At 43.6% G+C, this 14,780-nt stretch overlaps 1 long non-coding RNA gene across 1 annotated transcript; it reads right to left on the minus strand.

Annotated features, from left to right (window-relative positions):
- Nucleotides 1-10,451: 10,451 nt before the first annotated feature.
- On the minus strand, nt 10,452-12,736 carry LOC148045126 (uncharacterized). Its single transcript, XR_015697178.1, has 3 exons — nt 12,647-12,736; nt 11,655-11,724; nt 10,452-10,746 (listed from the first exon to the last, which is right to left on the minus strand). It is a non-coding gene; the product is annotated as an uncharacterized LOC148045126 (long non-coding RNA).
- Between the last annotated feature and the right edge of the window lie 2,044 nt (nt 12,737-14,780).

Consider the following 14,780-nt stretch of genomic DNA (forward strand, 5'->3'; position numbering starts at 1 on the left):
CAGAAATGAAGGCTATACCTCTCAAATTCATCTGAGATATAAAAGAAATACCACTTACTCAGAATGTAAAGCTGCAGGAACCTCTCCAGGAGGACAAAGAGCAGACATGTACAAAACAACTAAATCATGTGTAGTTTATACCTATGCATTTTCTGTATGCATATGCACCACTTCGTATGATTTATCACCCCAAATGAGTCAGGATATACCAGAATGATTTCATAAGTATTTTCCAAGACAAATGAATGCTTTGTATTCTGGGAGAAATATATTTTGCAATGAGGAGAGAACAAAGATATGCTAATCAACAATGCTTAAATGATGAATAAAAATGCTTTTGGAGCAGCACTTTTTGTCTTGCATATACTAATTTGTATTGATTGGTTTTTAAAAAAAGAGTGGGATTTGGAGATTCTCCGAATCGGCCATAATGTTAGATATGGGTTCTCCCACTCATCCCTGCTTAAATTACTGTTATGTCCCATGTGGCCTAATTATCACACTATGATCTCATCACTAATTTTATAAACCAGGTTTTATTACTGTTAACAGAATAGAGCGCACCTGGCTGGATATTCACATCATGTTTAAATTATAAAGTACAGCTTTCAGATCAAGCAGATCAAGCATGTTAAGTTCATTATTAAACAAACCAAATCATGTTCTGTCATTTCAACCTGACATAGTGTCAGTGCTAAACTGAATTTCAATTTCTCCCAGGTAATCTATCCATGCCTGAATACTGCACATTAATCATTCTCTGAGATCTGGAGGCGAGTTCCATTGATTCTCTGAGATCTGGAGGCGAGTTCCTCCTGGACCCACAGCTGACCTTTGATTACCATCTGTCGGCTGTGACCAGGGGGGCATTTGCCCAGGTTCGCCTGGTGCACCAGTTGCGACCCTACCTGAACCGGGAGGCTCTCACAACAGTCACTCGGGCCCTTGTGACCTCTAGGCTGGAATACTGCAATGTGCTCTACATGGGGCTGCCGTTGAAGAGCATCCGGCGACTTCAGCTAGTTCAGAATGCGGCCGCGCGAGTGATTGTGGGTGCACCTCGGTTCGCCCACATAACACCTATCCTCCGCGAGCTGCAATGGCTACCTGTTGATCTCCGGGTGATCTCCGGGTGCGCTTCAAGGTGCTTCTCACCACCCATAAAGCCCTTCATGGTAGTGGATCTGCATACTTGAGAGACCGCCTCCTGCCAATTACCTCCTCGCGACCCATCAGATCTCACAGATTAGGCCTCCTCCGAGTGCCATCTGCCAGCCAGTGCCGCCTGGCAACTACGCGGAGGAGAGCCTTTTCAGTAGCAGCTCCGACCCTCTGGAACGATCTCCCCATGGAGATTCGTACCCTCACCACCCTTCAGACCTTCCGCACAGCCCTCAAGATCTGGCTATCCCGTCAGGCCTGGGGGTAAAGAGTATAATCCGCCCCCACCCAAATGTTGAATGAATGTTGTTCTACTTTTAATTATATATTGTGCTATATGTCATTGTATGTACCCCCCTCCCATATAAGTTGTTAGCCGCCCTGAGTCCCCTCAGGGAAAAGGGCGGCCTATAAATAAACTTATTCTATTCTATTCTATTCTATTCTATTCTATTCTATTCTATTCTATTCTATTAATTGTTCTGTCAGGAAATTTCTCCTTAAGTTCTAGGTTGGTTCTTTCCTTGATTAGTTTTTATCTGTTGCTTATTGTTCTGCCTTCACGTACTTTGGAGAATAGGTTGGCTCCCTCTTCTTTATGGCAGCCCTTTAGATATTGGAATACTGCTATCATATTACCCCTGTCCTTCTTTTCATTAAACTAGACATACCCAATTCTTGCAATCATTATTCAAATGTTTTAGCCGCCATTCCCCTAATCATCTTTGTTGCTCTTCTCTGTGCTCCTTCTAGAGTCTCAACATCTTTTTTATATCATGGTGATCCCAACTGGGTGCAGTATTCCAAGTGTGGTCTTACCAAGATCTTATAAAGTGGTACTAATACTTCACATGATCTTGATTTTGTCCTTCTGCTAATACAGCCTAGGACTGTGTTGGCTTTTCTGGTAGCTATAGCACACTTTGGACTCATATTTAAGTGATTGTTCACTTGAACTCCAAGATTCTTTTCACAGTTACTACTAATGAGCCTATTCCATAACTGTGCATTTGGTTATTCTTGCCTAAATGTAGAACCTTACTTTTCTCACCATTGTTTTTTATTTTGTTAGATAGGAGGTAAGACTCTGCTATTCCTCAAGAAAGTAGGTTGGAATGGGACCACTGTGATTTTGGCAGCAACTACCTCTGCCTTTTTCCTTTTACATTCTTTTTTCTTTTCATGATGACAGTGGTGAGGCTCTGCCTCTCCTGCCTCCCCTGACTGCATATCCCTGATTTGATTATACATGTAACTACAGCAGCGAGAATTGTATATGCTCAAAACTGGAAATTAAATAAGGTACCAACAGAAGAAGAGATGATAAAAAAAAAAATCTAGACTGTGCAGAGATGAAGAGATTGAAAATAAAGGTAAAGAGGAATCGGTCTACTTCAAGACATGTGGAAGATTTTATGTATGGTTAGAGAAAGACATACAGAAAAGAAAGTAAGGGAAAGATATAGAACCCAGACAATACACCATTAAGTAAAAAAAGGGGGAGAAATAGGAATGAAAATAATATATAAGTATATATTCAAAAGTAAGATACAAATGAGGGGGGAAAATAATCAGGATAGATTTGAGAAGGAAAGGGATCAAGAAATGATATTCAATTATTTTTGGGTCTGTGGAAATACTACCCCAAGAAAATAAAAATTAAGAGCTAGAAGAGACATCTACAACAATAGAAAAAGAAAGGAAGAGAGGAGGAGAGGAGATGAAAGGAGGAGGAGGGAAGGAAGATAGAGGTGAGGAGAGGAAGATGGAAGGAGTTCAAGTGAAAAATCACTTAAATATGAGTCAATAGTGTGCTATAGCTACCAGACATGGCTCACATGTCCTGGGCATGCCTGTCATAAACATGACTGTGCAGAATCAGAGATTTGCATTTATCCATAAGAAAGCTGAAAGGAGTGGAGTGAAATTTTATACAGGGGGAGGGGAGATGAAGGAGGCAAAGTTAGGGTGACCAGACATCCCGCATTTGGCGGGACAGGCACCCCTTTTCATCATTTTTCCCGCATCCCGCCCGCTTCTCAACCCCCCCCCCGCTTTATTTTGGCACTCGCTGGCTTCCCCGCCCATCATCAGCTGCCGCTAGCTCGCTCGTTCCGTTCCCCCATCTATTCTATCTACACTAAAAATCTAAGCCAGCCCAGCCTGCCGCTCACTGATTGGTCTGGACTAGGGTGAACAGACGTCCTGCATTTGGCGGGACAGGCACACATTTTTATCATTTTTCCCGCGTCCCGCCCGCTTCTCCAAAAACCCCACTTTATTTTGGCGCTCGCTGGCTTCCCCGCCCATCATCAGCTGCCGCTAGCTCGCTCGTTCCATTCCCCCATCTATTCTATCTACACTAAAAATCTAAGCCAACCCTGCCTGCCGCTCACTGATTGATCTGGACTCCAGCCAATCAGTGAGCTGGCTGGGATGGAAAACTTTAAGCACGCAGTTTTCCATCCCAGCCAGCTCACTGATTGGCTGGAGTCCGCTTAGCTTACCGCACGAGTCTCCATTTCATTTCGACCTTTTGCTTGCTGCAGCTTAACTGGTGAGTAACGGTACCGGTGGGAATCGGGAGGCGCTGGGGGGAGGAGACGGCCCTCCTCTCCTTCTCCCCCTTTGTGGAGTTTCCCTGTGTCTCCCAGGTCGCGCCTGTCCCCTCTCAAAAGGATTCGGCTCGGCCACCGCTTCCTCCTCTACTTCTTCCCTGTCTGTGGTTCCGATTGCAGTTGCAAGGAGTGGGAAGGAGAGGAAGGAAGGAGGGAGGGGGGAAGGAAAAGAAGAAGGGAGAGGGGGAGAAGATGGAAGGAGAAAAGATGGAAGGAAGGAGAAAGAATTGAAGGAGAAGGGGGAAGATGGAAAAAGAAAGGAAGAAAAAGAAGAAGGGAGGGAGAAAAGAGGGAAGGAGGTAGGAAGAAAAGGGGTCCCCCGAGCTCTGATGCCGGCAAAAGAAAAGTCCTTTCCTTCACCTGAATCCCACCCGAGCTCTGATGCAGGCACCGTGGGGTCCGTGCAGGGAGAAGAGAGATTCTTCCCAGCACGCACTCCAATGACTAAAGCGCTTTCACGTGCATGGAGGAATCTCCTGTCCTCCCAGCTCCCTTTTGCCTGCAGCAGAGATCGGGCGGGCCAGAGGAAGCACTTTAATCAGTGGATGCGTGCAGGGAGGAGGTGATACATTCATCCCTGCGTGCAGCACACTGATTAAAAAACTTGCTTTTGCTCGCCCGAGCTCTGATGCCGACAAAAGAAAAGTCCTTTCCTTCACCTGAATCCCGCCCGAGCTCTGATGCAGGCACCGTGGGCTCCGTGCAGGGAGAAGAGAGATTCCTCCCACACGAACTCCACTGACTAAAGCGCTTCCATGTGCAGGGAGGAATCTCCTGTACTCCCAGCTCCCTTTTGCCCACAGCAGAGATCGGGCGGGCCAGAGGAAGCACTTTAATCAGTGGATGCATGCAGGGAGGAGGGGATATATTCGTCCCTGCGCGCAGCCCACTGATTAAAATACTTGCTTTTGCTCGCCCGAGTTCTGATGCCGGCAAAAGAAAAGTCCTTTCCTTCACCTGAATCCTGCCTGAGCTCTGATGCAGGCACCGTGGGGTCCGTGCAGGGAGAAGAGAGATTCCTCCCAGCACGCACCCCACTTCCCCAAAGCAATTTTTCCGTATTCCGGGAAAGGGTGTGTGTGTTTTGTTTGTAGCGAAGAATAAACTGACAGTTGGTCGGAGGGAAGGTGGGGGTGAGGATGGAGGCTGAGTGTCCAAGGAAGACAACCCAGACGGGCATTGCAGGGCGCAGAGGAATCCAGCAGACAGACGGGAGACCGGGGGGGAGAGGGAGGAAGAGATCCCGTCCAGGGTAGGCTCTCCACTTTTCCCTCTTTTTACCCTGGACGGGATCTCTTCCTTCCCCCCTCCCCCAGTCTCCTGTCTGTCTGCTGGGTTCCTCTGTGCCCTGCAATGCCCGGCGCCTCGTGAACATGGGTAGCGGTGATGTGACGCCTTTGCATCCGTATTGAGGTTGGCATGTTTCCGGTGGTGCTCTGGGAGGAGGGGGAATGATGGAGGGGAGGACGGCGGCACGGTGGCCGGTGCCTAGAGTGGAGCCAAAAGAGGTCCGTGACGGTGGCTCGGAGCTGAACGGGAAGAAAAGGCGCTGCAGGCCTGGGGAGTGGGGGAACGGGAGGAGCGCTGGTGGTTTGTTTTTGGGGTGGGGGGTGTGACAGGGAAGGGGGTGACTGCGCGGAGAGGCTCAGAGGCGGGACCGTGCAAGCTCCCTTTCCCAGCGCACGCCCCTCTCACCACCATCCCCACCGACTGCCAGGCATATCCGCCTCTGAGCCTCTCCGTTTTGTTCCGAGAACGGGCTGCTCAGTGAGAGGAAAGGGAGCTCCCTGGGAAGCGAGAGCAGCAAAGAGGTGATGCAGTTGCAGAATTCCCCGACACTCGCTTTTTTAAAAAACCCAGCCTACCTCGTAGGGTTGTTGTTATGGGGCTAGACTAGGAAAGGCAGCCTCTCTCGCGTTTTTGAGAAAAAGTAAGGATGTCCATCTGGTAGAACAACCACCTCTGCAATTTGGTGGCGATCCGCGAACGTTCAAGCCATGTAATGCGTGGGAAGGCATAGAATAAAGTTAGCATACTTGAAGTGAAATAGGCTTTGGTTATGTTTAGGTTGCATTAGCTAAAATGTGCCAATACCGTCCTTGTTGGTAAGAATTGTTGTCATGTTAGAAGAATGACTAAGGCTGACAGCCTAATCTACTCTGTGTTAAATAAATAAAATGGATGGAAGGAAATGAAAGAATACAGAAAAGGTTGGTGAGGCATTTAGTGGCCATATATATGTAGTGCATATATATTCATATGTGGCCATAGCAAAATAATAAATAGAAATAAAAAAGCATGATTGATTTTTATTGATTTTGATGAAAGTGAGAGGATTAGTGAAGGCTTGGTGCAGCAAGGATCCCACTATCTTACTATTTTATTTTTCTTTATGTACACTGAGAGCATATTCACCAAAGACAAATTCCTTGTGTGTCCAATCACACTTGGCTAATAAACTATTCTATTCTATTTTACTCTACTCTATTCATTTCTATTTCAATTCTAACAAGGAGTTTAGCTTCTCTCTCTTGAAAATGTAAGCTAGCATAAGGCATTATAATGCAAGCTAGCCTTAACTTTCAAACAGTTCATTTAGTGACCAAAGTTACAATGGCATTGAAAAAAGTGTCTGATGACAATTTTCACACTTAGCAACCATTTTCACACTTAGCGACTGTTGCAGCATCCTCATGGTCACGTGATCAAAATTTTGATGTTTGGCAACAGATTCGTATTTATGATGGTTTCAGTGTCCTGGGGTCATGTTTGACAAAATATAAAAATTTTAATCAAGCCCCCCCCCCCCCCCCGGTCAATGGTGTCCCTCTTTACCAATCTGAAAATCTGGTCACCTTAGTCTGGACTCCAGCCAATCAGTGAGCTGGCTGGGATGGAAAACTTTAAGCACGCAGTTTTCCATCCCAGCCAGCTCACTGATTGGCTGGAGTCCGCTTAGCTTACCGTGCGAGTCTCCATTTCATTTCGACCTTTTGCTTACTGCAGCTTAACTGGTGAGTAACGGTATCGGTGGGAATCGGGAGGCGCTGGGGGGAGGAGACCGCCCTCCTCTCCTTCTCCCCCTTTGCGGAGTTTCCCTGTGTCTCCCAGGTCGCGCCCGTCTCCTCTCAAAAGGATTCGGCTCGGCCACCACTTCCTCCCCTTCTTCTTCCCTGTCTGCGGTTCCGATTGCAGTTGCAAGGAGTGGGAAGAAGAGGAAGGAAGGAGGGAAGGGGGAAGGAAAAGAAGAAGGGAAGGGGGGAGAAGATGGAAGGAGAAAAGATGGAAGGAAGGAGAAAGAATTGAAGGAGAAGGAGGAAGATGGAAAAAGAAAGGAAAAAAAAGAAGAAGGGAGGGAGAAAAGAGGGAAGGAGGTAGGGAAAAAAAGGGGTCGCCCGAGCTCTGATGCCGGCAAAAGAAAAGTCCTTTCCTTCACCTGAATCCTGCCCAAGCTCTGATGCAGGCACCGTGGGGTCCGTGCAGGAGAAGAGAGATTCCTCCCAGCACGCACCCCACTTCCCCAAAGCAATTTTTCTGTATTCCGGAAAAGGGTGTGTGTGTTTTGTTTGTAGCGAAGAATAAACTGACAGTTGGTCGGAGGGAAGGTGGGGGTGGGGGTGGAGGCTGAGTGTCCAAGGAAGCCAACCCAGACGGGCATCGCAGGGCACAGAGGAATCCAGCAGACAGACGGGAGACCGGGGGGGAGAGGGAGGAAGAGATCCCGTCCAGGGTAGACTCTCCGCTTTTCCCTCTTTTTACCCTGGACGGGATCTCTTCCTTCCCCTCTCCCCCAGTCTCCCGTCTGTCTGCTGGGTTCCTCTGCGCCCTGCAATGCCTGGTGCCTCATGAACATGGGTAGCGGTGATGTGACGTCTTTGCATCCATATTGAGGTTGGCATGTTTCCGGTGGTGCTCTGGGAGGAGGGGGAATGATGGACGGGAGGACGGCGGTGCGGCGGCCGGTGCCTAGAGTGGAGCCAAAAGAGGTCCATGACGGTGGCTTGGAGCCGAACGGGAAGAAAAGGTGCTGCAGCCCTGGGGAGTGGGGGAACGGGAGGAGCGCTGGTGGTTTGTTTTTGGGGTGGGGGCGTGACGGGGAAGGGGTGACTGCATGGAGAGGCTCAGAGGCGGGACCATGCAAGCTCCCTTTCCCAGCGCACGCCCCTCTCAGCACCATCCCACCGACTGCCAGGCATATCCGCTTCTGAGCCTCTCCGAGCCTCTCTCCGAGAACGGGCTGCTCGGTGAGAGGAAAGGGAGCTCCCTGGGAAGCAAGAGCAGCGAAGAGGTGATGCAGTTGCAGAATTCAACGACACTCCCTTTCTTTTATCCCAGCCTACCTCATAGGGTTGTTGTTACGGGGCTAGACTAGGAAAGGCAGTCTCTCTCGCATTTTTGAGAAAAAGTAAGGATGTCCATCTGGTAGAACAACTACCTCTGCAATTTGGTGGCGATCCGCGAACGTTCAAGCCATGTAATGCGTGGGAAGGCATAGAATAAAGTTAGCATACTTGAAGTGAAATAGGCTTTGGTTATGTTTAGGTTGCATTAGCTAAAATGTGCCAATACCATCCTTGTTGGTAAGAATTTTTGTCATGTTAGAAGAATGACTAAGGCTGACAGCCTAATCTACTCTGTGTTAAATAAATAAAATGGATGGAAGGAAATGAAAGAATACAGAAAAGGTTGGTGAGGCATTTAGTGGCCATATATATGTAGTGCATATATATTCATATGTGGCCATAGCAAAATAATAAATAGAAATAAAAAAGCATGATTGATTTTTATTGATTTTGATGAAAGTGAGAGGATTAGTGAAGGCTTGGTGCAGCAAGGATCCCACTATCTTACTATTTTATTTTTCTTTATGTACACTGAGAGCATATTCACCAATCAAGCCCCCTCCCCCGGTCAATGGTGTCCCTCTTTACCAATATGAAAATCTGGTCACCTTAGGCAAAGTTGTTCTGGAAGTTGGTGTGCAAAGCTGAAATAAAAACCTGCCAAGCAAGTTAATGAGAGTATGCAAAGTTGAAATGAAAAACTGTCAAGGAAGGCTTAGTACTTTTAGCCAAGGCAGAAGCTAAGTCATAAAGGAAATCAGCTAAGCAGTAAAGAGCTTTCAAAACATTTCCATTCAGGTCTCCCTCTCCACTTTCTTCTTAAAAAAATAAACTTCTGGGTGATTCTTTTTCTCTGCTCTTCAACCTCCCTGTCATTCATCAAGGTAAGACACACATTTTTATACTAAGGTGACCAGATTTTCAGATTGGAAAAGAGGGACGCCTTTGACCGGGGTGGGTGGGTGGGTGGGGGCCTTGATTAAAAATTTTATATGGAGCAACAAAAAATTTCATACATCACAAAAATAGTATTGTAATATTTTTTTATTTCAACATAACTACAATTTACAAATATAATACGTTTATTTACATTTATATTTATTAAATATATTGACAAAAATTATGTACAGTACAAATATAATACATTTATTTACATTTATATTTATTAAATATATTGAGAAAAATTATGTACAGAATAATTTTACTCTTTGGCATATTTCCCAATTAAAATGTTCAATATCGTTATAATGTACCGTCCACTCTTCTAAATAATCTACGCAGTTACTATAGAAGTTTTTAACATGATTCATGGTGTCTGCACGATTTATTGCACCTTGTTCTTCTAGCTGCCTTATAATATTACGGATAGTTATGGGAATAAAAATATTTTCTAACCGCTCTTGACACTGAAATTTTAAATTATTAAGTTCATTTGCTACTTCGATTACCGAAATTTTGCCACCTTCAATAAGTTTTATACTATTTTGAAAAAGAGCTGCTTGATTGTGTACAAACTCTAGCCAAATTTTTGAAGATTCTTTTTCAAAAAACTCTTTTAAAATTCTAGGACATTTATCCTGTGATAGAAAGTAGGACTTCAAAGGATCGTATAGTTGCAAAATTCTTTTGAAAGCTGGCAAAAGAGCTAACCAGCGCGTTTTACTGTATCCAAGCATTTTGCGATATTCGACTTCCGCATTTTCACAAAATTCTTTAAGAATTTCAACGCGCACAGTGTATATATAAAAATAAGAATATATTTTAACAATAATATTTTCCACATCTATGGGCAACAAGTCAGCAGCTGTTTGAATGGCATTATGTATTATGTGCGCTGCACAACCAACACCAATAATGTTTTGATTAAGCTTTTTGTTTAATTTATAAAAAATATTATTTGTACCCCTTCTCGCTTTTCCTCCAAAATTTGCATTCGTATTGTCTCCACAACATGTAATTATTTTGTGTTTTAAATTGTTTTGTTCCAAAATATTAACAATGGAACTGAAAATTATTTCCGAAGTTTCACCAGGCAAAGAAACAAAATCTAACATTCTAATTTGTATTCCAGTTTCCGAATCAAAAAATCTAATAAGGGTTGGAAATAATTTGATATCCTTATGATTAGATGCATCAGAGTATATGGATACAAAATTAATTTTCTCTAGATTTTTGTTTAATTCTGAAAATGCATATGGGGAAAGCACATTACGCACAATTGCCTCGGATTTTGTTCTAGCACAGGTAATTTTTTTGTTGAATAACTTTTTGGCAACCTGTGATGTACAGTCCATAGATCTGAAGGAATGATTGTGATTAATAGCATGAAAAGACATAAGTCCTTCTGCTAATGCTAATTTCTTTTCTTCGTCTGCATACGTTGGTTTATGAAAATATTCCTGCATTCTGGAGGAAGATGCAGCAGCATCTACATATCTTTTATGTTTCTGCGTCTCCAAGTGCTTTGTAATATCATGCCTCCCACCGTGCGAAATAGAAAATTCACCATTACATTTCTCACATCTTACTATGTGATCGCTTTTGGTTTTTTTAAGAAAAGGAAATTCACTTCTTAGATCATCATTGAATTTGCATCCTCTTTTCTTACTCATTATGTTAATAATCTAAAAAAAAATAAAATTATATGATTTTATACGATATAAAATTCAATGAGGGTGAAACACACCAAATCTGGCAAAGCTGCCTTGCACCAACCTGGCCTGCCCATAGAATAGCAGCCACTTTGAGACACATAAACCTGGTCTGAACATATTGCATCACAAAGATTTGCAAAGATCACATTTGCAAAAAGGAACATTTCTTGTAAATACATTTTATAAACAATTTAAAAATAAAAATCCCCCCAAAATAATAAAAAAGGTATTCTATAAATAAAAGAAATCCTTAAAAACCATTGTTAAGTATTACACCAGCAATAATTTATACTGTCACCATTTCAAACTATTCCACACAGAATAAATTGAAGTAAAATCATTTTAAAAAATTCTATACTCAATACTTTGAAATGGACTCAGGAGTCATGATTGACACTGAGTGAATTTGTACTTTTAATAATCAGGAAGATACAATGGCATTGAAAAAAGTGACTGATGACCATTTTTCACACTTAGCGACCATCAGAAATACGAATCTGTTACCAAACATCAACATTTTGATCCCGTAACCATGAGGATGCCACAACGGTCGCTAAGTGTGAAAATGGTCGCTAAGTGTGAAAAATGGTCATCAGTCACTTTTTTCAATGCCATTGTATCTTCCTGATTATTAAAAGTGCAAATTCACTCAGTGTCAATCATGACTCCTGAGTCCATTTCAAAGTATTGTGCATAGAAAATTTAAAAATGGCTTGTTTCAATTTATTTTGGATAGAATCTTTTTTTAAATAGTCTAAGACAATTTAAAAAAAGAATCAACACAGAATACCACTATTTTAAAAAATCATATGCACAATAAATAAAATATTATTTTAAAATACATTAAAAAAATAAAAGAAAAAACCCGGCTCACTTACCAGCAGGCAGGCAGAGTCAGCAGATCTTCGTAGCGATGGATGGAAGCACACAGGGAGCCTATATACGCAACTGCAGTAACTATGACAATGATGAAGGATTGGATTGAGTTAAAGAATAAAAGAATTCTGATCTTAGAAGGCCATGACCTGCAGGCAGGCTGGCATAATTTCTTATGGAATGACAAACATAAAACACACAAATACTTTCAAAATCATTTAATTAGAACTTTACTGCAACAATGGCTCAAAATCAAAAAAATCCACTATGTGAAAACCCCAAATTGGCTATCACCAACAGAAAGAACGACACACCCAAATTTTACAGATTGGAACAAAATTCTAAGATACAGAGATCTAATTGACAGACAGGGAAATTTAAAAACAATGGAAGAATTGGCAGATCAGAATATGAAAGGTGATTGGCTAACCTACCTCCAAATTAAAACTAAATACAATAAAGACACTAAAATATATGGTATTGAAACAGAACCACACGAATTGGATAAAATTATTCAAAGTCTGGACAGAAAGATGATAGGGAAAATATACAAATTCCTCTTGAAGTATCAAATGGAAGAGGAAATTGTAAAAGAACCAATGATAAAATGGGCACAGAACTTTGGCTATAACATTGAACTAGACAAATGGGAAAAATTTTGGGGAATAAATTTAAGAATGACACTATCAATCCCATACAAGGAAAACCAGTACAAAATGCTTTATTATAGATGGCATCTGGCACTGTCAAGGTTGCCCAAAATTTCAACAAATACCTCGCTAAATTGCTGGAAATGTGATTCAATACATCATGGCACATATTATCATTTATGGTGGACTTGTGAAGAGGCAAAAAAATTCTGGAAAAGGATCAAAAATTGGTTGGAAGAAATAACAAAGGTTAAGTTAGATTGGAAACCTGAACTCTTTCTATTAGGAATTATACCGATGAAATACAAAAAAGAAATACAATATCTAATATTGCGCATACTTACAGCAGCAAGGATAGCTTTCGCCCAGAAGTGGAAAAATAAACTAAACCTAAATGAAGAAGAAATAATAAGAAAAATTATGGACTGTGCCGAAATGGATATATTAACGAAAGAAATACAGGGAAAAGAAGAATCAGAATTTTATTGGATATGGGATAATTGGTATATAGTTGGATGGAACAAAGGAATCACAGACAGTGGTCACATTGGTTTTGCCCCATTTTATGACCTTCTTTGCTATAGTTGTTAAGTGAATCACTGCTGTAAAATGAATTTGGCTTCCCTATTGAATTTGTATGTTAGAAGGTTGCAAAAGGTGAGCATATGATCCTGGGACATTGCAACCATCATAAATATGAGCCAGTTGCCAAGTGTCCAAATTTTGATCACTTGACTGAATGGATGCCAAAATGGTCAAAAGTGTGCAAAACGGTCATAAGACATTTTTTCACTCCCATAGTAACTGAATGGTCATTAAATGAAAGGTTGCAAGTCAAGCACTATTTGTATTTATTGGAGCTGAATTTGATCTTAATCTGGTTGTTGTAGTGTTGAAAGTGGGATGGGGGTATCAGTCTGCACCTTTCAAAGATTGTTTCTCAATTCTTATATTTGAATATTCAAATTTTCAATATTATTGAAATATGTCAATAAAGATTCTAAGTCATCCAGGTGTCTGAAAGCTGAGACAAATAGCAAAAAATAAAAAAATAAAAGTCCAGTTGCCATGATTCAACTTCCAGAAATTATTGAAACATATTATTCTGGTTCAGATGAGAATCCTTTTTTAAAAATACTGAATTCACTTAAATTTTGCCCTTGGGGGAATATTGAAGGTACATCTCTTACAAGATATTGCAAAAATAAACAAATTGTGGAATAGAAAGTCAGCTAGTGAAGTTTGCCATTTTATCTACTTCTGTAGAACCCCTTTCTGCCAGGGCTACCAGGATACCTAAAAATAGGAGTTGTGACTTGTGGAAGGTGGACTGGTCTGTCATGATGGCAAAGGCAAACAGCTGTGGTGTTGGAGTGTTAAACCTAAAAGGATTTTCCTCCCGCCCCGGCTGAGTGAATGAATTTGGGATCTCCGCGGCAGGACAGCGAGGGGGCGGGTTTCACCTCGCGCAGAGAACTTCCACGCAGTTCAGGGGCTTCTGCTGGGCAGCGGGAGCCGCGGAAGCGAGTGGAAGTTGTCTGCACGACTGAAACGGACTCTGCGGCAGGAGAGCGAGGGGGCAGCCGCCCGTTTCACCTCACGCAGAGAACTTCCACGTTGTTCAGGGGCTTCTGCCGGGTGGCGGGAGCCACGGAAGCGAGTGGAAGTTGTCTGCACGACTGAAACGGACTCTGCGGCAGGAGAGCGAGGGGGCAGCCGCCTGTTTCACCTCGCACAGAGAACTTCCACGCGGTTCAGGGGCTTCTGCCGGGCGGCGGGAGCCCAGAAGCGAGTGGAAGTTGTCTGCATGACTGAAACAGACTCCGCGGCAGGAGAGGGAGGGGCCAGCCGCCCGTTTCACCTCGCGCAGAGAACTTCCACGCGGTTCAGGGGCTTCTGCCGGGCGGCGGGAGCCCCGGAAACGAGTGGAAGTTCTCTGCATGACTGAAACGGACTCCGCGGTGTGGTCGCTGGAAAGTGTGCAGCACAGGCGCCGCCATGACTGCAGAAGCTCCGTGAGTCCGTGATCGAGTGGAAGTTCTCTGCGCGAGCGGCGGTGGCTGTTTCACTCACGCAGAGAACTTCCACTCGGTTCCAGAGCTTTTGCCGCCCGTACCAGCACAGCACAGGGGCTGGCTGTGACGTGAGGAGGTGAAATGAACTCCGCAAAGGGGGAGAAGGAGGAGAGGATGGCTGTCTCCTCCCCCCAGCGCCTCCCGATTCCCACCGGTACCAAATCATAACATGATTACTCACCAGTGAGTAAGCGCAGCTGCAACCCCAAAAGACGAAATGAAATGGAGACTCGTGCAGGCGTGCTCAGCTAAGCGGAGTCCAGCCAATCAGTGAGCTGGTTGGGATGGAAAATTTTCAGCACATGGCGTGCTGAAAATTTCCCATCCCAGCCAGCTCACTGATTGGCTGGAGTCCAGGCCAATCCAATCAGTGAGCGGCAGGCTGGGCTGGCTTAAATTTGTA

This window comes from Thamnophis sirtalis, unplaced genomic scaffold, assembly GCF_051295495.1.
Source record: "Thamnophis sirtalis isolate CommonGarterSnake01/CBP01778 unplaced genomic scaffold, rThaSir2_p1.2 scaffold_6, whole genome shotgun sequence".
Lineage (NCBI taxonomy): Eukaryota > Metazoa > Chordata > Lepidosauria > Squamata > Natricidae > Thamnophis > Thamnophis sirtalis.